The sequence below is a fragment of the Pezoporus flaviventris genome, unplaced genomic scaffold, assembly GCF_033815535.1.
Source record: "Pezoporus flaviventris isolate CSIRO_AGI_PZ_B2104156 unplaced genomic scaffold, CSIRO_AGI_Pfla_v1 ptg000138l, whole genome shotgun sequence".
NCBI lineage: Eukaryota > Metazoa > Chordata > Aves > Psittaciformes > Psittacidae > Pezoporus > Pezoporus flaviventris.
The window spans coordinates 651351-675140 of NW_026892686.1; the positions used below are offsets into that span (position 1 = coordinate 651351).

Below are 23790 nucleotides of genomic sequence, written 5' to 3' on the forward strand. Positions count from 1 at the left end.
AAGGGGGAAAAGCCACGGTAATGGGGAAAAAGTGCAACTGAAAGCCAAGAAAAAGGGGCAGTTTTAATCACCAGTCCTTGCAGGTTGCCTTATTTTTATAGTAAGAAACCAGAATACCTCTACAGAGACAAATTGCTGCTTCCATCGGAAAACAGCCTCCTGGCAAAGTATTTACCAGCAATCAGGGCTTGCAACACGCTAAAGCTTGTGATGGAGGCTGGAACAAGGGCTTTTAGACTGCTCACCAGAGCCTGCTCTCCTGGAAGTGGCCACATTTAAGCTTTGGGTGCTCCAGCCCCTTCCCTTTAACAGCCTTTTTCTTGGCAAAACTAATGTAAAGCATCCTTTCTTCCCTCCCTTTGCCACCAGATGGCACGTACACACCACGGAAGGGGCGGTGGGTCAGGGAGGGACAGCCTGGCCCTAGATGGGGTGAGACCCCCGTGGGCAATGCCTTGGAGAGGTTGGTGCTGGAATGAAGCTTGTGCCTCTGCAGCGGGAAGAGGCTTGAAGGGAAGTTTCTGTTCATACCAAGTGACCACGAGTCCCTTGGAATCAGGGTAGATTCCCTGTGATCAACATGATAACAGGAGAGGGGTTTCCACTCAGGTTGATGATTTGACCATCACACACCAAAGATGTTTTCCCTCTATCCCAGTGTGAAGCGTTCTTACTCCCTGCAGAGACTGAGGGCTTGGAGTGGATGCAAACAGCCCCAATTCCCAGCAAATCTGAGGCAGGTCCATAGGAAACATCCCTGAGCCCCTGCTGTTCTCTAAACTCACATTTACCCGATGCTGTGCAGTTTCCAAGGGAGGGAAGCCACTGTGTACACGACCTGGGCACAAGGAAGGGTGTGAGGATGGTGTCAAAGCTCTGCTGCTGCCTTTTGCTGTGAAGGGATGCAGAAGGATGTGCAGGGAGAAGCAGGGCTGGCATTCCCATCTCTGCTCACTGCTGAACAGCAAGAAAAGGTCAAGATATCCAGCAGTCAGCATCCTATCACAGTCTGGGGTTTGCTTACTGGAAATGCTCCCTTTCAGCATCTTTCTTTTGTGCCTGTCATACACTAAATGCAAACTCCAGCATTTCTGGAGATCTTTAATTACTTTTCTTTGTCTCATTTATGTTGATTATGGGTTTTTTTGCTGGGTAAGAAAGCAGGGGAGTGCCTCACACTGACAGCAACTCACTGTTGGATTGGCACCGCTTCCCAGAACTGCTTCTTCTTCTCCCAGTGCTAAAGATGCTGTCCTGAAACAATACAAGGCTCCTCCAGAAATATCCCTTTGCTTTCTCTGTTGCAGGCCACACACTGACAGGGGGAGCTCTTCTGATGCTCATTGCCCTCAGTGTTTATGGCTCGGCCCCAAGGTCGTTCTGCTCTTCCTACTATGAGGAAGACTCAGCTCTGGCCTTCCTCGAGCGATGCTTGTTGAAGGGTCCCATAAAGGGGCTTCAGCATCTTCTCCCAGGGGGATTTTCCTAAAGCAATAATGCACCTCCCCTAATTGCAAATTAAGCCGAGGCTGTCATTGCCTCACTGGCTACAGAGCACATCTATGGAGCTTTGCAATACATGGGAGTCTTCCCACTGCCTGCTCCTGCCTGTTACCTCCCGCAGGATTCCCCATCTGAGGAAGTGTTTCCAAACACCCGAGTTTGCATAAGGGATAGCAACCCTCATGTCTTACATACAGCATGATGCTTAACACCTTTCTGCATTTGCTTCCCTGTTACTTGCTTTGGTAGTGTACAAGCATCATGCTGTTGGCTTATCCTACCGGCTGCGCTGTTACCCCCTAATCCCTTTCTGCATTGACACTGCACAGCCAGGTATTGCCCCCATTTCTCCACTCACCTCTCTTTATCCTCTCAACTCCAGGCCATTATTCCCATGAAGAGGATCTGCTGGAATCACCATCCTCTCCTCCAAAGGCCTGTGGTGCTCCCCCTTCTCCCAGCAGCAACACTTCCCATGGGACACGCTCTCCAGTCCCCCCGCTTAAGGAGACACAAACACAAATCCCATTGCTTGGGGCATTCATCCTCTCCCAGCCTTCCCAACCTTCTTCCATGTCACTGCAGCTCCTTCCATGACACACCATGTGTCACCCAGTGGGAAAGGAGCTGGACCATAGGAGGGATATATCTCTTCCCTGCCAACATCAGCCACGGGGGACTCCATTTGCTGAACCCATTTCTCCCCTCCCTGACCCACGAGCCTGGTTTTTACATCCTGTGGTAGATGCTATGCCTTGAACAGACCCACCCATGAATACAAACTCAAGCTGCCACTCTGCCCTGCTCCTTTTAAAGAGAGATTGCTTAGAGCAGCAAGAAGGATGCCTGATCTTGGGACTCTGGGAATGTCTGTGCGAGTCAGGGAGGCCGGGGTCCCTGCAGCTTCTGCTCATGAATAATGGATCTGATGTTGTAGCCATGCAAATGCAACCTAATGCTCCATGTGAAATAAACCCCTTGTTTGTGATGGCAGGGATTCACTGGTCTCCTTCCCCAGCACTCGCTTGCATTTTGGGGATGGAACTGATTTATTTGAGGAGGCGGAAGTGGGCGATCGGATGCCCTTATGGATCCCGGAGCTTAGAGCCATTTGTGCAGCCCACACCCAGGAGACAGGATCCAGCTGGTTCTTTCCAAGCTTTCCTGGCCTTCTACAGGAATGATTGAGAAATAACCAGCCCTAGGGAATTTTCCCTGCCATCAGGTTATTGTACGGCTATCACGGAGTTGTGTAGGTTGGGAAACACCTTTAAGATCACTGAGTCCAATGTTAACCCAGCACTGCCAAAGCCACCACTAAACCATGCACTAAGCGCCTGTACCAATCAGATGCAACTCAAAGATGATGATTTGGGAATAGGTTGCCCAAAGAAGTGCTAAATCCTCCATCTATAGCAGTGTTCAAGGCCAGCTTGAACAGAGCCTTAGGGGACATGGTCTAGTGTGAGACATCCCTGCTCATGGCAGGGGGTTGGAACTAGATGATCTTAAGGTCCTTTCCAACCCAAAACCTTCTATGATTAAAACCAAGGATGCTCAACTCAAGACCAGGAGAGCCTGGCCTTCACCCATCTCCAGCTCTTTCTTGCCTTCACCAAATGCATCCCGCAAAGGAATTTGAACCCCAAAGCTGCAGATGTTATTTCTCTCCCTCTGTAACCTTTACAGCCCTGTTGAACAGTGTTTTACAGAGCTATTGCTTGACGAGAAGTCACTGTATTGGTTTTTGTACCTCTGTCTCTTGTCAGGAAGACGCTGGAGTGAATTCCCCTTGGACACCTCAGTGAAATCCTGCTCATCCTTGCTGTTTTCTCCACTCAGAGCACGGGCAAGCACTGTGCCACATTACTGATAAGGCCAGATCAGCTTTCACCTTCTCTTTCCTTCTTCTTTTAGCACCTGTACGTGCCTGGCTTCGGGTGTGTTTGGTGCCTTTCCATTTCAACCAGTAACACAACCTGCCACCAAGGCATTTGCGTTGGGACAACTGGGTCTAGGTCAGTGTGTTGGCTGTTTTCCTGCAGAGATAAACCATGCTGGCTGGTGCTTGCCATGATAAGCAGCTCTCATGGGCAATAAGAGCAGAGAGAGGGAGCAGGTCTGTATGCTGGATACTGGTCATCTGAGTGGGACAAAGCCTCTGTGCTATAGTCCCAGTGTGCTCTGCTGGAACTCATGCTCCAGTTCCCATGTCTTGGCCCAGCACCTCACCCATGGTGGGTGCAACCTTAAATCAATCATTGTGAAAGGGAGTTTATAGCTGGGAAACCACCAAGCAATTGAGTTTGGTTTCTTTTTCCTGCCTTCCCTCCGGAGCTGCCCAAGAATGGAGCTGGCAGATGCCCCATGGGAGACAGGAACAGGTTGGACTGTGTCCCAGTGCCAGAGCTCTCACGATGAACAGCCAGTGATCTTCCTTCCCTTCACCTGATAGAAATGATGCTGAGCAATTGCTGTGTGATGGACTGCCTGATGTGATGCTGTCCGTGCTGGAAGGCAGCTCCCTACCCTCTCCTCCCAGGGCCATTGCATTAGGTGGTGAGGTGGGACCTCATCTCACACCTTCTTCCCTGAACCCTTGCTTGGAACCCGGCTGCAGCTCTTTGTGGCTCAGTACAAGACCAGGAGGAAGATCTACTCATTCCATAAGAAGCTGTCAATCCCAAATTCCATTGAGCTCTGGGAAAGCCTGGAGAGAGCACCCACGCTGTGCTTGTAACTGCCCCAGCTCCTCTGCCATAGGGGATCTGCGATGCACAAGGTGGAATGCAGTAATTCATGTCCTGGAAGGATGCTCTCATCAAGGCTGAGGTGTTAGTCCAGGAAAAACTGAAAAGGGGAGCAAGAATTCCCTCAAAGTGGAATTTGCCCTCACTTTCCGGGAAATGGAGAGGAGCACAAAAAAGGGCAAGGGCTGACAGTAGGAGGATTGAGGCTGCTGAAATCAGAGGTGCAAGAGGCTGGGTCCATGCAGGAGATGCTTAAAGGTGGTTTGGGGAGCCCTCGCCTCCCAGCTATATGTGATTTGCTATTGGGTTGTCTCCGTTAGATCCACAGGGATGGGATGGCCTCAGCTGGTCTGCCCATGTTTGAACTGGACAGGGGACTGGAACTGGATGAGCTTTGAGATCCCTTCCAACACAAACCAGGCAGGGATTCTGTGATCTTGGCCTCATTGAGGGACTAAGAATTACAGGAGAGAAGCAACGCAGTTAATGCAGGCATTAAGGTCATTATGGAAGGGATACCTCTGAGTCAATCTCTCATGTAATTAACAGTGCAGTTCTGTAGATGAGTGGAAACTACACACTGGAATGCTTGGATGACAGCCACGCTGGAGGGAAAGGACCGACTTTGTGTCTGATCCGAGATGAGCTCAGAGCAGCTTCCAGTATCTGAAGGGGGCCTATAGGGATGCTGGGGAGGGACTCTTCATTAGGGACTGCAGTGACAGGACAAGGGGTAATGAATTAAAACTGAAACAGGGGAAGTTTAGATTGGATCTAAGGAGGAAATTCTTTCCTGTGAGGGTGGTGAGGCACTGGAATGGGTTGCCCAGGGAGGTTGTGAATGCTCCATCCCTGGCAGTGTTCAAGGCCAGGTTGGACGAGGCCTTGGGTGAGATGGTTTAGTGTGAGGTGTCCCTGCCCATGGCAGGGGGGTTGGAACTGGATGATCTTAAGGTCCTTTCCAGCCCTATTCTATTCTATTCTATTCTATTCTATTCTATTCCATTCCATTCCATTCCATTCCATTCCATTCCATTCCATTCCATTCTATGAGCTGCTCGTGGTGTGCCAAAAGCTTGGGCAGAAAACTACCTGGAAGCCCAGTGTATTCTGGCACAACCTAAGGAGAGAGCAGTGAAGCACTGTGACAAAGGGAGGGGAAGGAGTCCACCCGAGACCATTGCCACTGCTCAGTTCATCACAGCATCCCAGACTGGGTTGGGTTGGAAGGGAGCTTAAAGCTCCTCCAGCTCCAACCCCTGCCACGGGCAGGGACCCCTTCCACTAGAGCAGCTTGCTCCAAGCCCCTGTGTCCAACCTGGCCTTGAACACTGCCAGGGATGGGGCAGCCACAGCTTCTCTGGGCACCCTGTGCCAGCGCCTCAGCACCCTCACAGGGAAGAATTCTACCCTAATATTCATAGATAGCAATAACAGGAACAAATGAATACCAAAGCCCAGAAGCCAGAGGCTCGGTATGCAACAGACAAGTTAAAACCTTTCTATCCTTTCCCCTTTGCCTTAAGCCTGGTTACTGATTCATTGGAAACACTGCTTGTGAGAAAACACACAAAGAGTGAGTCACAGCCCAAATATTTAGACATCTATGCCTTTATCTTGCAGAGAAACAAAAACAAGAAGGGAAAAAGCAGGCGCTTGCTTAGTGAGCCCTCCGCTCGCTCTTACACCAAGGGCTGATGTATTCTTGTGTCCTCTGTAACAACCACGAGACTGGATGATTTGGGATACAGCCCTCTAAAAGAAGGTCCTGAGGGTTTCTGCTGTGCACAAGGCAGAACAGCACAGAGGTGGGAGCAGCACCCCAGAACAAGGTCACACATCCCCAGCCCACTGGGTTTACCCATAGAAGAGAAAGAGGGATCCACACCCGCGCTACAACAGCATCCTCTGAGCCAAGCAGAAAGGCTCCCTCGCCAGCACGCACCGTGTGCATCTTTGCCATTCCTGCCCTCCTCATTTCCACTGCAGATCCCAGAGGAGCTCTGGAAACAAGGAGAGATGGGATGAGGAAAGCTCATAATTGCACGGCGCATCCCTCGGCGCCGGCACAACGATGCTTGCTGTGATGAGGAGCTCGGTGCATCCAGCCAGCAGCAACAGCCCTGCACTGAGACCAGTAATGAGGGGAGATGCTGCTTTTACACAAAACAAAGCCCTGCTTTAAATGACAGCAGCAGCGACGGTGCCCACAGCCTTACAAAGAACTCTGTCTACACATGGGACTCTACCAGCAACTCTCCTGCCTTCCCTCCACCTTTTGTTTGCCTTTTTCCCACTCCGGGTGTTTGGAAGCCAAGGGGACATGAGAAATCCTACAAAAGGGATCTTTTCATAGAGGCAAGTGAGAAAACAGCTACAAGCACCCAAATACAGACACAGGTCAAAGCAAGGTGTTAGTGACCGGCACACCGAGCTAAAGGGAACGGGTGCTGAGGAGGGAGATGCCTCTAACATCTCAATGATGAGCAGAGGGTTCTGGCTGGCTCTCCATTAAGTAAGATCCCAAAAAGCTGGGAAAATGGATGGATTTATCCCTGGCTGATCTCAAATGAGAACAGGGGGAGTTTTATTCCTTATACCTTATTATTGCAGGAAATAAACCTGATCACCCTGCCAAAGGCCTTTCCCAGACCCTGGGGATGTGCATGCGGGACGCAGTCAGTGCCTCTTCCTACGGCTGCAGCTTCTCAGAGCACTGGTGGTGACTCCTTGGTGCTTTCCCCCTGCACGCACCGTCAGGATGAACACCCTTGTGAGCTCTGCCAGGCAAACTGCAGCCACTTCCATAGCTTTATTCATTAAGGGAGTGAGCAGCAGAAACAGCCAAATGTCTCCCATGGCATCCGTGCACGCTTTTTAAGGTGATACGGGTCTGATCTCGTCAAAATTAATGGCTTATGGTTATTCATGCTATTATTCTTAATGGGGCCAAGCATACACTGTACCCAGCAAGAAGCAGTGCTTGACTTAGCAAAGATTTGTGACACAGCATGACCTGCCTGGGTTAACTGTAAAGTATAAAAACTGCGTTGCTAATAACGAGGCTGTGCTGGGAATACAAAGGAATAAGGAGGGAGAGGTACAGCAGGGTCCCATCCACCCGTCCCAGCACCTTCCCAAGCCGAGACAGAGGGTGCTTGGATGCATCTCTGTCCATTGGAGGCTGAAATATCACAGCATGGTTTGGGTTGAAGGGAGCTTAAAGCTCCTCCAGCTCCAAGCCCTTGCCATGGGCAGGGTCCCCTTCCACTAGAGCAGCTTGCTCCAAGCCCCTGTGTCCAACCTGGCCTTGAGCACTGCCAGGGATGGGGCAGCCACAGCTTCTCTGGGCACCCTGTGCTGTGTTTGTAAAGTGTTATCCTAGTGCCTTATGATGCTCATCAAACTCTCAAACCACTCTATAAAACCTAGGAACAGACCCTTAAAACAAAACACCTCTGGAGAGCCACCTTACAACATGGATGAGAACCAGATCCCAAAGTGGGGGGGATCTCTTTTCACACCGTCTCTTCTGACCATGGGGCAAAGCCATCATGTGAAGTCATCACTTTCAAGGACCACAGCAGATTCCCTGCATCCAAGCTGACATCTAAAGAGTGAATATTAAACCCCTGCCATGATAGGGAAGGGGTGAAATCAAGCAGAGCAGGGGGACCCCATCCTGATTAAAGCTCAGATGCTAAAAACCACTCGCACAATCTCAATGATCACAGAAAGATGCAATGAAACTATGAGGACTTCGGAGGGGACAGACTGAAAATTGCCTTCATTAAATAAAAGGAAAGCAAAGGCACAGGGATTTATAAGCACTGGAAAGCTCCTGAATCCTAATTCCTGACTGCAGGAAAGGTATCTTTCTATATGTTTATTAAAAACATGCCATTAGGCTGCAGGGAAAATGATGTTTTATTCTTCCCCAAGAAGGGTTTTCCCCATTGCAAGTATTTCGGGAGCAGAAGGAAACCTCCTAGGGAAGTCTCCTCTAGGAAAGGGTTTGGGTTTCTCCTCTGCTCCAATTGCTTCATTCCTTACTTTTAATCAATGCTTTAATTATTGTTAGCCTAACAAACACAACATCCCTAATTGCTTTACTCATTCCCAACGAGAACTGTGAAGAAGATGAAAAGGGCAGGTTTGAACCGGGGACTGGAGGCTTTCATGTGAAAGAAAGAGGAAATTTGCTTCCTTTTGATGTCTTAGACACATGGCTCCCCATGTTCATTATGAGAGAATCGGCGCTGCCCATGCTTGAGGAGGAGCTGAAAGCCTTCATCAAAGTGTTCCTATCTCTGCATCAGGGCAAGAGAGAGATTTAAACTGCTATTAAACTCTAGCGTGAGGCTGACCTGCTCAAATATAGGGCTGGCTCATGGAGCTGTATGTGTTTGAATGGGAATTCCATGCTGGACTGGCAGTTCTGGAGCCTGAACTTCCCTATGGGCCATGGAGGAGATGGAATGAGGGCAGCCAGAGTCAAAGCCTTTCTCATGTCAGTCTATTCATGGATGACAGCAGTGCTGCCAGTACCCATAACTGTTACACACACCAGAGAGGCACGGTCCTTTACGGGGTGCAGACATGGATGGAGTGAATGAACACAAACAGGGTCAGTCCCTGAGTCCCTTTGTTCCCATTTCCACCCTGTATTGAGTAAACTGGATTTAAATCAAAGCAACCCTTTGGCAATTTGGCTGAAGACAGGAATGGAGAACTGAGATTGCCTATTACAACTGTGAAGCCTCCTTTCCTATTCAATGCACAAATATGACTTAACTTTTACAGACCCAGACTGAGTCTGTGTTGATTAAAGTGCCCATGCATTTGCTCACATCCCTCAGTGGTGCATGGAAACGTTTGGCTGCTGTGAATGATGCTAAAGTGGGAAGAGTCCTGCTCTTACACCAGTCAGATCTGCTCCCAGTAAGAGCTCAGAGATACACAAGGCTCCTTCAACAGGGAAGCAAAAGAGAAGACACAAAGAATGTCCAACACTTCTGGTCCCAAGAAGGGTAACTCCAAGCATTTAGTTGCATACGCTAGTAACAGCATTCATAAGCAAATCATTTTACTCATTCATGCCTCAGCATTCCCATATGAAAAGTCTTTCTGAAAGCTCTTGAGAACCACAGATACAGGGAGTTCTATAGAACAAAGACTGTGGTAAGAGTTGGAGCGTGTGTTATCGACGTGTCTGGGTGTAGCATGTCAAACATGAGCCAGAAAACCAGAGGAGAGATTCCAAGTGATTTGTAGATCTCCAATAAAGCCCAATGAGAAGTAACTTCCAGCAGCAGCATTGCTTTGAGCTGAAAAAGCTCCTTCATCTGTGGATCAGAAAACATCTTACTTCTGGATAATGATGGTTGACAACACTGACACACTTTGGTATAGCTATACTGAGACTGCAGCAATGCTAAAGCAGACTTCAAGGAGCAGGTCTTCTGATGGCCAACACTGTGGACACGGAGTAAGAGGCACTTCCAGACCTTGGAGACAACATAAATTATCCGGATGGGGAAATAAATCAGAGACTGAAATGGATCTTTTGATGCTCAGAGATGTAAATGACCAGAATTTACACCTGGAATCCTGTGCTCAGCTCTGGGCCCCTCGCTACAACAGAGACATTGAGGTGCTGGAGTGGGGCCAGAGAAGGGGAACGGAGCTGGTGCATGGCCTGGAGCACAGGGGTGATGGGGAAGGGCTGAGGGACCTGGGGGGCTTGGTCTCTGCTCCCAAGGACCAAGGGATGGGACAAGAGGAAACGGCCTCAAGCTGCCCCAGGGCAGGTTTAGATGGAGCTGAGGAACAATTCCTGCCCCAGAGGGTGCTCAGGCATTGGAACAGGCTGCCCAGGGCAGGGCTGCAGTCACCGTCCCTGCAAGTGCTCACACACCCTCAGTGCCATGGGTCAGTGGTGGCCTTGGCAGGGCTGGGTTAATGGTTGGACTTGATGGGCTTAAAGCTCTTTTCCAACCTGGAGGATTCCATGATTCTAAAATCAAGCAGCTTCCTGCCCAAGCCTTCCTTCCTGTAGGGTCTTCTTATAGCTCCATGTCCTCAGGTGGCCAAGGGTATCAATTAGCTGAGTCTTTTGATGTGCTACTAAATCTCCCAAGACTGTCATCAAACTCAAAGCTGGATTCCACCCTATTAGTTGTGTTTATCCATCTCCTACCACTGCTCTTCTTTCAGTGGTGCCAGAGAATTCCTGATGCATGTCTATGCATGTTGCACACTCAGAGGAGCCCGTTCTCACTGTTAGTCCTGCCAAGCTCCTTCCCTCACTGCCCTGTTTATAAGTGACTCATTTAGGAACGTACTTGCTTGATGTGTGTTTCAATTAACTAAGACCTGGGGAACTCTTCTGCTTCAAGCTCATCAGAAGATCGCTGTGAGCAACCCGAACATCTCAAAGCATCCCAGGTAAAGGACACAGACGCAGGTAGCGTTTAACCAGCACTCCCCATGCCTTAAAACACAGTACAGGTGAAGGAATTAAAGCAAAGCGCAGCAAAACACGACAGTGAGCATGCATCTTCGTGCTCTGCCTCAGGTTCACAGCTCACTGATGGCAGTAGGGAGCTGGAACACAAACCCAGGGAAGATGTGCTCACAGCCAGGAAGCAGCACGTTGCCTTGGAACCGGCTCACGCAGCGCGTTCCTTGGCTTGAGGTTTCTTCCTCCTTGTAGCTGTTTCTGTGAAGAAAGGAGCCCTAAATCTTAAGCAAACTGTTCCTGCGGTGTGGACAAGGAGGGAAGGCTTCAACAAGCCCTCTGGAATGGCAGGGATCCACACGCCATCTGTGCCTCTGCAGATGCAACCACTGCCTTCGACAAACAGGCTCCGAACAGAGGGGGTATTGATGCCAACCCAAAGACTGCCTTGGCCAGCCACCATGGCACACGGTGTTTGGAGCCAAGCCTTGCGACGTGCAGGTTATGGGTGGACAGGAGATGCCAACAGAGACTTTGCACCTTTACAGACGTGTTAACCAGCACCCAAAGGTGTTCTGAGCTCCCAAAACACAACCCTGGCTGATAGGGATATCAGCCCATGGAATGGTGCCAACTGCACCCACACCAACCAGGAGATTGACAATGAAGAGGTGGTTACTGCTGAAAGGGCACCATAATGCATGTTATTAGCTTTTGGGAGACAGAGAGGGAATGTTTCACAAAGGCTTACGCAGTCTATGGAGCTTATAGTGTTGATACAAAGATATTTAATACAATGAAAATGATCTGCAGTCCCTTACCTGGACTTCAGTACAGACGCCCAGTCACTGGTACTTAAAGAGATGGTTTTAAGCCTGTATTTCTGCATGCAAAACCATTAACAATACAATGACATTGAGCAAGGAGCCACCCAGCCAAGGTTACTGGATCAATGCAGAGTTGCACAGATTTAGCTCCTAAAGGCATTGCTAGAGTTTGCCACCCAAACCCAATAGCTGAAACCATCTCACCCAATACCTGGCTCTGGGTGGCTCCTAAGCACCAGCCAACAGAACACTCAACAACAGGAGGATTTAGGCCTTTCACACCAAGGCGACTTAACAACACACAAGAAATGCACTGAACCCAGACTGGGTGAGTTCCACCCAATGTGATGGCACCCATCTGTGTTTTTTAAGTCAGGGTTTTCCTTCTGGCTTCAGCAGAGACTCACTGACCTGTAACAGTGACCACAGCAAGGGAAGGAGCCCACACTGTGGACAAAGAAGTCCATGGTTTCTTCCCTGTGAGGGTGCTGAAGCTGTGGCTGCCCCATCCCTGGCAGTGTTCAAGGCCAGGTTGGACACAGGGGCTTGGAGCAAGCTGCTCCAGTGGAAGGTGTCCCTGCCCGTGGCAGGGGTTGGAGCTGGAGGAGCGTTTCCAACCCAAACCACCCCGTGATTCCATGATTCTCCATCAGCAGCTGGGACACGGACAGCCAGCCCTGAGCAAAGGTCTTAAATATACTGTAATTAGAAAATAGAGACTACCTGTCACAAGCTAATTGTGCTGTCTGGAACTTTCCTCTTAGCAACTGCCAATGTAGGAAAATAATTAGTCTTTTGTTATCTCTGATGTTCCTTCGCACAAATGGACTGTAAAAAAGATCAATTGAGCTCTTTTTTCCTCCCCAGAAAAACCTGTCCTAGAGAAACGTGATGGATGAAAAGGCAGGAGGTGTTCTCAGGCTCAGCAAAGGGGAATTGTCCTCTTGCAAATCCCCCCCCCCAGCACTGAAAACCAGCTGTCACCAGAGCAGAAACAAACTGGGGAAGCATTTGGTGTTACCTGTAGGGACTGCCATGGAACCCGTGGTGGGCAAATTGCCCTGGGCAGAATTGAGCTCAGATTCATTTATCACACAATCCCAGAACCATTCCAGTGGGAAGGAACCTCTGGAGATGATCCAGTGCAACCCCTGCCAGAGCAGGGCACACAGGAACGTGTCCATGGTGGGTTTGGGGTTGCTCCAGAGAGGGAGACTCCACAACCCCCCTGGGCAGCCTGTGCCAGGGCTCTGACACCCTCAATGTAAAGAAGTTCTTGCTCGTGTTGAGGTGACACTTGTTGTGTTTTAGTTTATGGCCATTGCTCCTTGTCCTGTCACTGGGCACCACCGGGTCTGTCCCCATCCAGCTTCGAGCTCTTCATCTGCACTGATGGGATCCCCTCTCAGTCTGCTCTTCTCCAGACTAAGCAGGTCCAGCTCCCGCAATCTCTCATAGAGAGAAGCTCCAGAGCCCTGAGCATCCTTGTGGCCTCCGCTGGACCATCTCCAGCAGCTCCTTGTCTCTTGTGCTGAGGAGCCCAGCACTGGACACAGGACCCCACTGAAGTCTTAAGACTTTGGAGGACTTGTCCATAGGAGTGGATGAGTAACACAGGCTCTCACTAAGACCCCTATCAAGAGATGCACACAGCTCTTACCGCACAATGCTAAGATGCTGATTAATTAAATGAGAAATTAAAGGTCTTGATAGACCCAGTATCCTGTTCTGCAGCACACCAGCACTCACTCACCTCTGGTTTTATGCTTTCACCACGTTTCCCACCCTCTGCATCTAAAACGTTGCTGCAACTCAGTTCTTTCTACAATAGGAACTGCATTAATCTCTTTCTTTTATCCATTTCATCGTGTTTGTTTATGCTATAGCCTCTCAGAGACACACTCTTACACGTGCACGTGGACACACAGAGCACTGCAACAATGGGCTTTCAGACAACAGAGCAGTCTGAATGCTCCATGAGAGCACTGCCATCTCTTTCTCTCTTAGGTGTGGTTATAAAATGAAAGGCTCATTGTTGAAGTCTGCCTTACTCTTTGGATGGAAGTTATCAACTTTTCCCCTCATCTCCTGTTGGTTTAGTCTGCAATTTGCATTCTGGGGAAGGAAAAAGAAGCTTTTCCATAAGGCTCCAGTGTATAAATCTCAGTTGATTGTTTTCTATCAGGACAAAATGCTCGTTCTATGCAGGTGTCTTAAACTAATAGGCTACAGGCTTAAAGGAAGGAGCAAATTGCCAAGAATGTGTCTGCATTTGTGCTAGTCCTGAAAAGCACTGATTTAATTAATCTTCCTTCATCAGAAGCAGAAAGCACGGGTCTAATTGCAAGCTCAGAAGCATCAGTTGTCCAAGTGATTGGGTAGTAGTTAGAGATGAGCGGGAAACAAGGCATTGATGAATGCAGGTTTATTAGGAGCTCTGTCTCATTGACTTGTCTTGTGAAGCAGTTGGAAATGGGCTCCAAAGTAATAAAAGAAAATTAAAACACATAAAACTTTGTTAAAGTAACGTGGGAAGGCCTGCATTAAACCAAAGAAAGCCAGGAGCTAGGAAGTGGGAAGTAAAACACGTTGTAAAGACTTACTGTCCAATTCAAAGCCCACTGAAATCAATGGCACAGTGATAGATGGAGCTGAAGCCCATTACTCAGCTATTAGAGGTCTATTTGGTGCTGTGGAGCATGTGTACGTCCTGCTACAGAGCTGGCCACCTTGGGAAGAAACACCTTGGGCTGGGTAAGCAGATGGGCAGGTATAGGAACAACATACAGTAGATAAAGAAGATGGCAGATGATCAGTGCTGTGGTGACTGTGAGGGTCCCCAAGGCTTCTGTCCACCTGGAGCAAGGTTTACAGAGGATCAGTGATGGTGAATTGTCCCCTGAGCCACGTCTGAAGCACCGGGCGATGGAGAAAGGCACTGCTCTTCACTGGCAGCTCCAAGGTCCAGCTCCTCCGCAGTGCCTGCGCCCTGTCTCTGTGCTTGATGCACGTGGCTTGGAGCATCACCAGAGCACACCTCTGGCTTAAAATAAGGTTCTTAACATCAGTTTGCTTCTTCCTAGCAGGTTTTATCCACCACTGCTTCTTTCCAGGATTCACTGCAACACACAAGAGCCTCACAAAACTTCTGCATCTTGTGGGGAGCAATGTATAGAATAAGAATGGGAAAGTCACTTTTCAATGGTTTGATTTCTGTATACCAAGACTGAGAAACCTGGAGGTGACTCAAACTGAAACAGGGGAGATTTAGGTTGGAGATGAGGCAGAAGTTCTTCCCTGTGAGGGTGCTGAGGCGCTGGCACAGGGTGTCCAGAGAAGCTGTGGCTGCCCCATCCCTGGCAGTGTTCAAGGCCAGGTTGAATGGGCTTGGAGTAACCTGCTCTAGTGGAAGGTGAGCTTTAAGGTCCCTTCCAGTCTAAACCAGTTCAGCGTTCCATGACTCAGGTCTGTGACTGCAATTCCATGTGAGGCATCCTTTTCTTTGTGACACTACCCATGGAGCAGTCTCTGCTCTGAACTGCTCACAACCCTACCCTGTGTACACCCAGGCACACCAGAGCTGTGAGCCCAAGACACTGGGCTTGTTTTCACTCTTGCCATTCCCTACCTGGATCGATCCAGACTTTGTCCTTAGTGCAGTTCATCGGAGCAAAAAACCTCATCTCAGCCCAGGGCTCCTGGGTCCTCCTGGAGTACTAAATAAAAAGCCTACAGTTTGGGTAATACGCAGCTGACATCTAAATGGAGCAAATGCAGTGGGAGGAGAGCAGCGAGGAGGCAGCAGTGGGAATTAGTGTGCCTGCCTAAGTCAATAATCACAGGGGTCTCCCAGGTGGCAGCCATCCTGCCTTCTAAATTTAACAGATGAGATGGAAAATAATGCCTCCCCCAGCACTTCCCCTTAGGGGACTGCTAGCGCTCAGGAAACCAGCTCCCAGTAATGAGCCCCTGTGTGGAACACAAACCAGCCCCTGCCATGGCTGCTCCGGAGGGGCAGTGGGGAGCTTGGCTGCGTTTGCATCTTCCCTGGTAACAGATCTATGCTCCCCAGGATGCAGCCACTGCTCCCATGGGCTGTGGGCTCAGCCCCGCAGTCCCAAACAACACAGAACCATTCAGACCTCTGGAGATCACCCAGTGCAACCCCCTGCCAGTGCAGGGGCACTCAGAAACGTGTCCATGATGGATTTGGGATGGCTCCAGAGAGGAAGATGCCACAACCCTTGGGCAGCCTGTGCCAGGGCTCTGACACCCTCAGTGTAAAGAAGTTCTTGCTCGTGTTGAGGTGACACTTGTTGTGTTTTAGTTTATGGCCATTGCTCCTTGTCCTGTCACTGGGCACCACTGGGAAGAGTCTGTCCCCATCCTCCTGGCACTCACCTTTGAGCTGTTGATGCACTGATGGGATCCCCTCTCAGTCTGTTCTTCTCCAGACTAACCAGGCCCAGCTCCTGCAATCTCTCCTCATAGAGAGATGCTCCAGAGCCCTGAGCATCCTTGTGGCCTCCGCTGGACCATCTCCAGCAGCTCCTTGTCTCTTGTGCTGAGGAGCCCAGCACTGGATGCAGTGCTCCAGATGTGGCCTCACCAGGCAACTTTGGCAGCCTGCTTTTCAGTGAGGCAACTGCATCCCAGCAATGTACCCACTGGCACTTAAAGGAAGCTTGAGTGTATTCTAGATTAGATTTGTGAATGTAGGTCCATAGCGGATTACACCACCAGCTCTGTCAGATCTTCCAGCCTCTTGTAGTTGAGAAGGGGAATAAGAAGAGAGGAGATAGGGAAATAAGAGAGTTTTCAACAGCACTGAGTGTTCCATGGAGCTGACTGAAGAGGCAAATGGAATTGAAGAACGTGTCTGCTACACTGAACAGAGGAGCAGCCAAGCCACACTGCATACACCAACCTGCCTGGAAGAGAGATCACCATTCTGTGACTTGGATGGGATTCCTACTTAGGCTCACTCGAATTCTGGAACACAATTTAAAGTCAAACTCAGGTGTATGCCACAATCCTGACTCATACTAAGGCTTTCTCAGTGAAGAAAGGGAGGACCATGATGTTGCTTACAGCTCCGAAGCCTCTGCTCATACCTGCTGGGTAAGCTCTGCTTGGTGAATGGAGACAAGTAACTGATGAGCATGGAGTCACAAGGGAGCTGCCTGCTTGTAAACAGAGATCTGGCATGCTGGGGATGAGGAACTGGAATAACAAACCTTTCCCCCTCCACTGCTTGCTTCCCTGTTTTCCCTTGCAAATCCATACCAGGCCAGAAGGACCTGCGTTTTCCTTGGAGATGCTGAGGAGCGAGGGATGCAAGCAGTGCCAGGCAGCCATCAACTCAGCATGGCACTGGACAGTGGAGGTAAACTCCTTGTAAAACCAACCTCCCCCATGCAACTAAAGTACTTCATACACTTGGGAGTATTGGACTGCATCTATAGATGGCTAACTATGACACTATAGGGCCTTTTCTCCCCCCCCCCCCCAAGGAAACGTACCTATAAAGAGATCTGCTGCAGTATTATCATCAATCCACCATGTGAATGAGGAGAAAAGGAATTGATTTTTAATGAGGTACTTACTTTTCTAAATGAATCCCATTTTCCCCCAGCATTTTGATTACAGCCACTGCCTAATCCTCAGCCATCTCCTGCCTCAAGAATTACTTAAGAGTAGTCTTTGTGTATGGGAAGTGATGGATTCCTTTATGTTATTTTGCAAACCCAATTTTGCTGCCTCTGTGAAGATCACACCAGGTTTTATTTTGCTGCTTTGTCATTTCATTGCTTCACAGGAGGGGGAAAGAAAAGGAATGTAATTATTTTGTGCTAGCGATTAAAACAACTGGAAGTGAAGCCCTTTGTGGTAGGGGCTATAAACTATCGGCTCATCAGGACTGCAACGGCTTTAAATCTACCACAATTGCTGCAAGGAATGTCTTCATATCACTGCATCAGCACTAAAGCAAGAGAGGGGATGGGATAATTATCTGAGAGCATCAGCACTCGTCACCAGCTCGGGTGGTTTTGGTTTTATGTGGCCCATCTGCCCCTTGCAAACTCAACCCCCCATTTGCTGTGGTGTAAAGTTCATAAAATCAAAGCATCCCAGAATGGTTTGGGTTGGAAGGGACCTTAAAGCTCCTCCAGCTCCAACCCCTGTCACAGGCAGGGACACCTTCCACTGGAGCAGCTTGCTCCAAGCCCCTGTGTCCAACCTGGCCTTGAACACTGCCAGGGATGGGGCAGCCACAGCTTCTCTGGGCACCCTGTGCCAGCGCCTCAGCACCCTCACATAAATCACTTCTTCCTTATCTCCAACCTGAACCCCCCTGTTTCAGTCTGAACCCATCACCCCTTGTCCTATCCCTACAGTCCCTGATGAAGAGCCCCTCTCCAGCATCCTTGTAGCCCCCTTCAGACACTGGAAGCTGCTCTGAGGTCTCCACGCAGCTTCTCTTCTCCAGCCTGAACAGCCCCAGTGTTCTCAGCCTGGCCCCATACAGGAGCTGCTCCAGCCCCTGAGCATCCCTGTGGCCTCCTCTGGCCTCCAACAGCTCCATGTCCTTCTCATGTCAGACCATGTAAAACAAATGATTGTTTTTCTCTTTCGGCTTCCGAAGCGTCCTTCCCAAGAGCAGAGAAGGGAAAAGCATCCTCCCCTCTATGGGTTAGCACGCTGTCATCTCAGTGCTGCGCATCCTAAGGCACACATGGCTTCAGAGCTCCATCCATGTGCTGGGCACTGCAGGGGATTGGGCCCACGGCTTCTTATTATCCAAGGGAAAGGGAAGAAAGACATCCAGCAAGCAGAGATGCACATTAACGAGACAGGAATTACTGCCTAACGCTGCTTCCTTTGGCTTCAGTTGAAGCAGGACTGCGACCTAAGGCACCATTTATTTATTCTTAAACCCCCAGACTTCTAAAGATGAAGGCTTCAAAACCCAAACCCTGGTGGAAAATCTGCATTCAAGCTCGAATCCAGCGGCATTGGGGCTCCTCACCCCGTAACGCTGCGGCTGCAAGACGGGGTGGATAACGCGAGCCTTTTGTCATTCATTTCTGAGGAGCCTTCAGGAAGCAGAGACTTTTCATGTTGAGTCGTGTCAAAAAGGTTCCTCTGCAAAACTCTGTGGCTGAGGCAGGATAAAAAGCCGCTCAGCTCCGGAAAGGGCACATTGCGTTGAACAGAGGCAGGATAGCGCCTGCCAGGCCTGAAAAACCCTTCTGAGCGCTCATTTCAGCTTGCTAAACCTTAAAAAGTTCTCCCTTTATTTATATCTGAGCTTTTTTTTTGCCTCCCCCCCTCCCTTTTGATGACAAGCTCTGTCGGAAAACCCCGGTTAGCGCGATTGTAAAGCCAATGATTGAAAGAAAACTGCCACAGGAGGAGCACAGCAGCTTTTCTGCGTTAAAATCCTCCTCCTGCACGCTACAGCGTGGATCCACCCCGTGCCCAAGGAGAAAAGATGGGCTATTGAGAGATTGGCTTGCAAAGTGAGCTCCCTCTGGTTGGAAACACAAGAGACATCGGATCTAAATCAGCATCGCGCTGTTTGCATCATGACAGCCCCAGCTCCTATGGCATATCCAGCATCCCCTGCTGCTGCTGTGAAGCGTTAAAGCACCAGATGCAAACAGTGAATCTCTGTTTGCTCTTCCTGTCACGGGGGGGGGGGGGGGCAAATGCAAAAGATTCAGCACCAAAACTCTGCTCTGGAGTTGGGAGCAAACTTTCCCCTCCTGCAGTAAGTGTTAAAGCGTGCTCCGAACTTCCTGATTAGTATTATCCCTGATTAGGCTGCAGATAGTCCTCTGATTAAAGTGCTCTTGGCTATTTTGGAGCTTCCCATAAATATTCATGGCTGTCAGAGACGCAAAGAGAGTAAACAGACAACAAAACAGGCTGGCAGCTACTGCCCGGAGATCCATGGGGAGGATCCGGGTCCTGCATGCCAGAGATGCAGGACTTGAGTTGGGATGTGCCCAGTTGGGAAGGTTCATGCTCTGCATGAGCAGGGACCTGTCTGAGCCCACCAAGGGCTCCCATCAGCCCTGATCAGAGTCAGACTGAGCTTCACACACTCAAGAAGTGTGGAGGAGCTGTGGGTGCTTTGGGCTCAGCCCACTGTTGACGAAGAACAGTAACACATCCACCATGCACTGAGCACTGAGGGTTTACACTCAGGTTTCCATCTCAGGATTAATAGATTGGCATTTCAAGTTCTCCATGGGGCACCTTAGACCTTCTCTACCACAAAGCAAAACTCCATTTCCCGACAGAAGTCCATACTGCCACCCCTAAACCCTGTTTCCAGTTCTTGGATATGAAGGGAAAGGGTAAAGGTGGCCTGGGGCACTGCAATCACACTTAACTCGCAACTGAGTTGCGAGTCCTTTGTATCACAGGGGATACAAAACCTCGTGATTTAGGCCCTGAATCCCTCCCTTGCCATGAAGGAATAGGGATGAAGCTTCATGAAGGGGTTGCTTTACCCCTACCCCATCTTCAGTGGCTGGAACGCAAGAGACGAGACCTGCGATACAATCTGGGCTGTTAATTCTTCTCTGTCCCCTCCTTCAAAGCCTTCCCATTAGTACCTAAATCAGATAAAAAGGAAATGAAAGGCAAACCAGCTGTCACCTCCCAATGCAACAGACAGTCGCTAACAACGTAATCCAATTCAATCACTAACATCACACTTCTCTACCCCTCCTCCTGCATCTTCCTGCTTTTCCAGCAGGTTCTGAGCAAGCGGATGCTTCCCCATCACTGCCCTCTAAACAGCAGCCCTCTCTGCTGCTGCCGTTGCCTTTTGATCCCAACACAAAGGAGCAAACACTCCTCCCAGCACGGCTGCTTTTCACTTCAGGTCAGCGCAGCAGGCACAAACCTCCCTCCTCTCCTCTCTCCGACGCCCAGAGAGCTGTTACCAATTGTTTCCTCCCGAGGCTTTTCATCCTGAGCCCTTGTCTCTCGCCGTGACCTTTATTCTCACCAGGTTCTTGGGTTTTCTCTCTGCTTTCCCTCGGAGGCTTTGCCAAAGATGAAGGAGAACTTGTCCCGCTGTAATAGCGAGCAGCCAGGCTTTCAACCCCGAGCCTCAGCCCGGATCCAGATGGACAAACCCCAGGCAGTTGCCCCCATGTACCCGCAGCGTGCGTACAGAGATGAACACGTGTCTTCAGAGGGAGATGGGAGCCCTCTTTGGCTCTTCAGTAATAGAGTTTCTGCTTTAATTCACAGAGGAGATGCTCCCGCTGCAATAGGGGAGGACTGCTCCAGCATAATTGATTGTCACTGGTAGGGCTGCAAAAAGAGGTGCTCAATACCTCCAAATGTCAGCGTGTCGAGCTGACAATGCTGAGCAACATGCAATTAAGGTTTCTGGGGAAGCTCCTCGCCACCGCTGCAGCTGCCTCATCTTTTAGTGCTCAGCTCTACTTGATAAATCCTGAAAGCTGGAATTGAGGAAGAAGACTGCCAGCATCCACTGTTTCCCAGCCCAGCTCCCATAACGTTCAAGCACAGCCAGAAAGGAGCAAAGCAGGCGGTATCACTCAGGGAAGATGCTCCTATGTGTTTCTACAGTAGGATGTGGCAGTGACACTGTGGCCTGAGACACGGGTCCATGCTCATTTAGTGATCAAAAGCACTATCGTGGTAAAGAGAAACAAGGAGCTATCTATATGTGCAGCTTCCTTAGTGCTCAGTACACACCACAACCTTTAGGTGATCACAGAATCAGAAAGTTATAGAACCACAGAATGGTTTGGGTTGGAAGGGATCTGCAAAGCTCATCCAGTCCAACCCCTCTGCAATGAACAAGGACATCTCCAACTGTATCAGGTTGCCCAGAGCCACATCCAGCCTGGCCTTACAATCCTCTCTGCTGCTCTCCCTCAATCTGCATGTTACGGATGGGGAGACCAGCCAGTGACCCAGTCAAAGTCATGCAGAGATGCCCATTGCAAAGTGCCTCCCGAGTGGGGAGGCTGTACCCTGTGCACTGAGGCATCCGCTATCCCAGCTCACTATTAATGGCCTGCTGAGTCTTTGTTCTGACTCCATCAATTCAATGGCCATTTAATAATGTTCTATTTTTGTAATGTGGATACATGCCTACTGGGAACTGGACTGAGACCAAATCATCTTATGCTGGCCCTGATCATCCATCAACTGTTTTACAACCGACAGTCATTCCTGGCCTAAGAGTGACTCATGGCTATGATCTAGAAACCAAAGAAGAATTCCACCATTAAGAATAACTGCAATTAAGATGAGCAACGACAACATTAAAACCCACCCACTTCGAGTTTGGCTGAAGAATACACATCACAGGCCCCTCGATTATCTTCCTCCTTAAAGTCAATCTGTTCCTCCTCGCAATTCAAACCAACTGGAATTGTACGTGCAGCTTGCTGTAAGGAATTACCTGAGTTGCAGCTGATCCAAACAACCGGGTCACTTGTTCTATCAGTGGGGAAAGCAGACATGGAAAGCTGGTGTGTGCAGGGAAGTGCTGAGGGAATAGCTGGAGAGCCAGGCGTGACCCTAATTACTGCTCTTTAGCTGTACGTGTCTGATGCGCTCTGTCACGCTACACAGGGCATCTCTTCTCAGCCCTTCAAGATTAATGAGTAACAGGAAGAGGTGCCCGGTTCCAACACGTTATGCTATAGATCAGGCTGAGAATGTCCCCAGGTCGGTTTGACAGGCTGCATATTCAATTGCTCCTCTTGAAAAGTATTTGCATCTTTGAAAGCAAATATATTGTGCAGAGCAGGAGGAAAATCAAGTTTTCTGGCAAAACACGCAGGCTCCATTCCATCAATGGAGGCAATTCAATCAGGAATGTTGGCCATTTATTGCAATATACACCTTCTCTGGAGCACAATTCCATTATGTATATCTCTGAGTCCCTGCCTCTCTAACTTTGTTAGGGACTGTTCTCTTTCAGTGACTGCAGTTCAGCGCAGACAGGAACCAGGGAGCTCTGCATTGAGATAGAAGCTGGATGTAAGAGCAAACCCCCCCACGTCTGGGTTAGATAAAGGAAAATGCACAGTCAAAAAGGATGAATAAAGCAATTTGTTTGCACAGAAACACTCCAGGGTCAACTCGTGCAACCTGATGACTATGTCAGTCAGTGCCAGATGAGAAACAGGTTCCACACGCCTCAGTTTAACACGGCTTTCACTGCTGCTGCGCTTCCTTAACACCAGCCCTTTGCTTTCCACATTAATCTGCTCCTCAGCCATGCATAAACCTTCCCTTAAGAGTGGCTCCATTCTTTGCAGCTTGCTCATCTCCTTGACTCTGCAGCATCATCCAGATTTATGGAGTGGAAGAGAGCATGAGAATGCACTGAGGAGCACTCTGATGAAGATACTCTCCCCGCTTGCCACCAGGGTGAAGACAGAGGCCTTTGCAGGAGACCTCTGTGCCTCTTCAGCTCCACTTCAGCCCTTAAAACTATGATCTGCAAACACTGAGTCGTGCTGAAGCACGTGAAGGACTTGAACGGATCCTCCGCTAACAAACACAGATCCATAGGCTCAGCTCACTAATTCCTGGGAAATGATACAGGACAAGTGGATTAATAACGGATTTAAGTCTGTTTTTAGGAGCGGTGGGATCACACTTTAACCATCACCCAACTGCAGCGGGGGTGGGCGTATGCCCCCACATCTTCCTTACAGATCTGTCTTTAAGCTCCATCTAGAAATGGCTCTGATGCAACTAATAATTCAATACAGTCATCTGAATTAGAAGCAAACCTCCATCATCCTAATGACTCCCCCCCAGTGATAATTATGTATTTAAAGAGCTTCTGTCAACAGAGAAATATGTTCTCTTCTCAAGGCATTCTTTTGCTTTCTTCTAGGGAAGAGACAAACTCAAGGGCTGACATTTCTTTGCTGAGCTATGGAACACCAGAATTTGTCCACAGTGGAGAAGGGGATCCTCATTTCTCCATTAAACCCAGAGAATAAACCACATCAGCATCAACAGATGGACAAGGCAGGGGGAGGATTTGCAAGAGCCACCTGAAATACACTAAGCTGATCAAATCTGGCACTTCTATCAAAACACATCTTGAGCAAAAGCTTCTAAATTCAGCCTGACACACATTTACATGTCTTTTACCAGTTTTTTTCCCCCCCTGAATAATAACATATAAACCACCCAAACCGTGTTGTCAGAGCTGCAGCGGTACCCT

The 23790-nt window shown here is 49.3% G+C and overlaps 1 long non-coding RNA gene across 1 annotated transcript in view; it reads right to left on the minus strand.

Moving 5' to 3' along the window:
* The window catches only part of LOC133282770 (uncharacterized), a 91035-nt gene that overhangs the window by 3850 nt on the left and 63395 nt on the right, over positions 1-23790 (minus strand). Inside the window, exon 2 of the long non-coding RNA XR_009747701.1 lies at positions 1862-2004. This is a non-coding gene — a long non-coding RNA (uncharacterized LOC133282770). The remainder of the gene's footprint in view (positions 1-1861; positions 2005-23790) is intronic.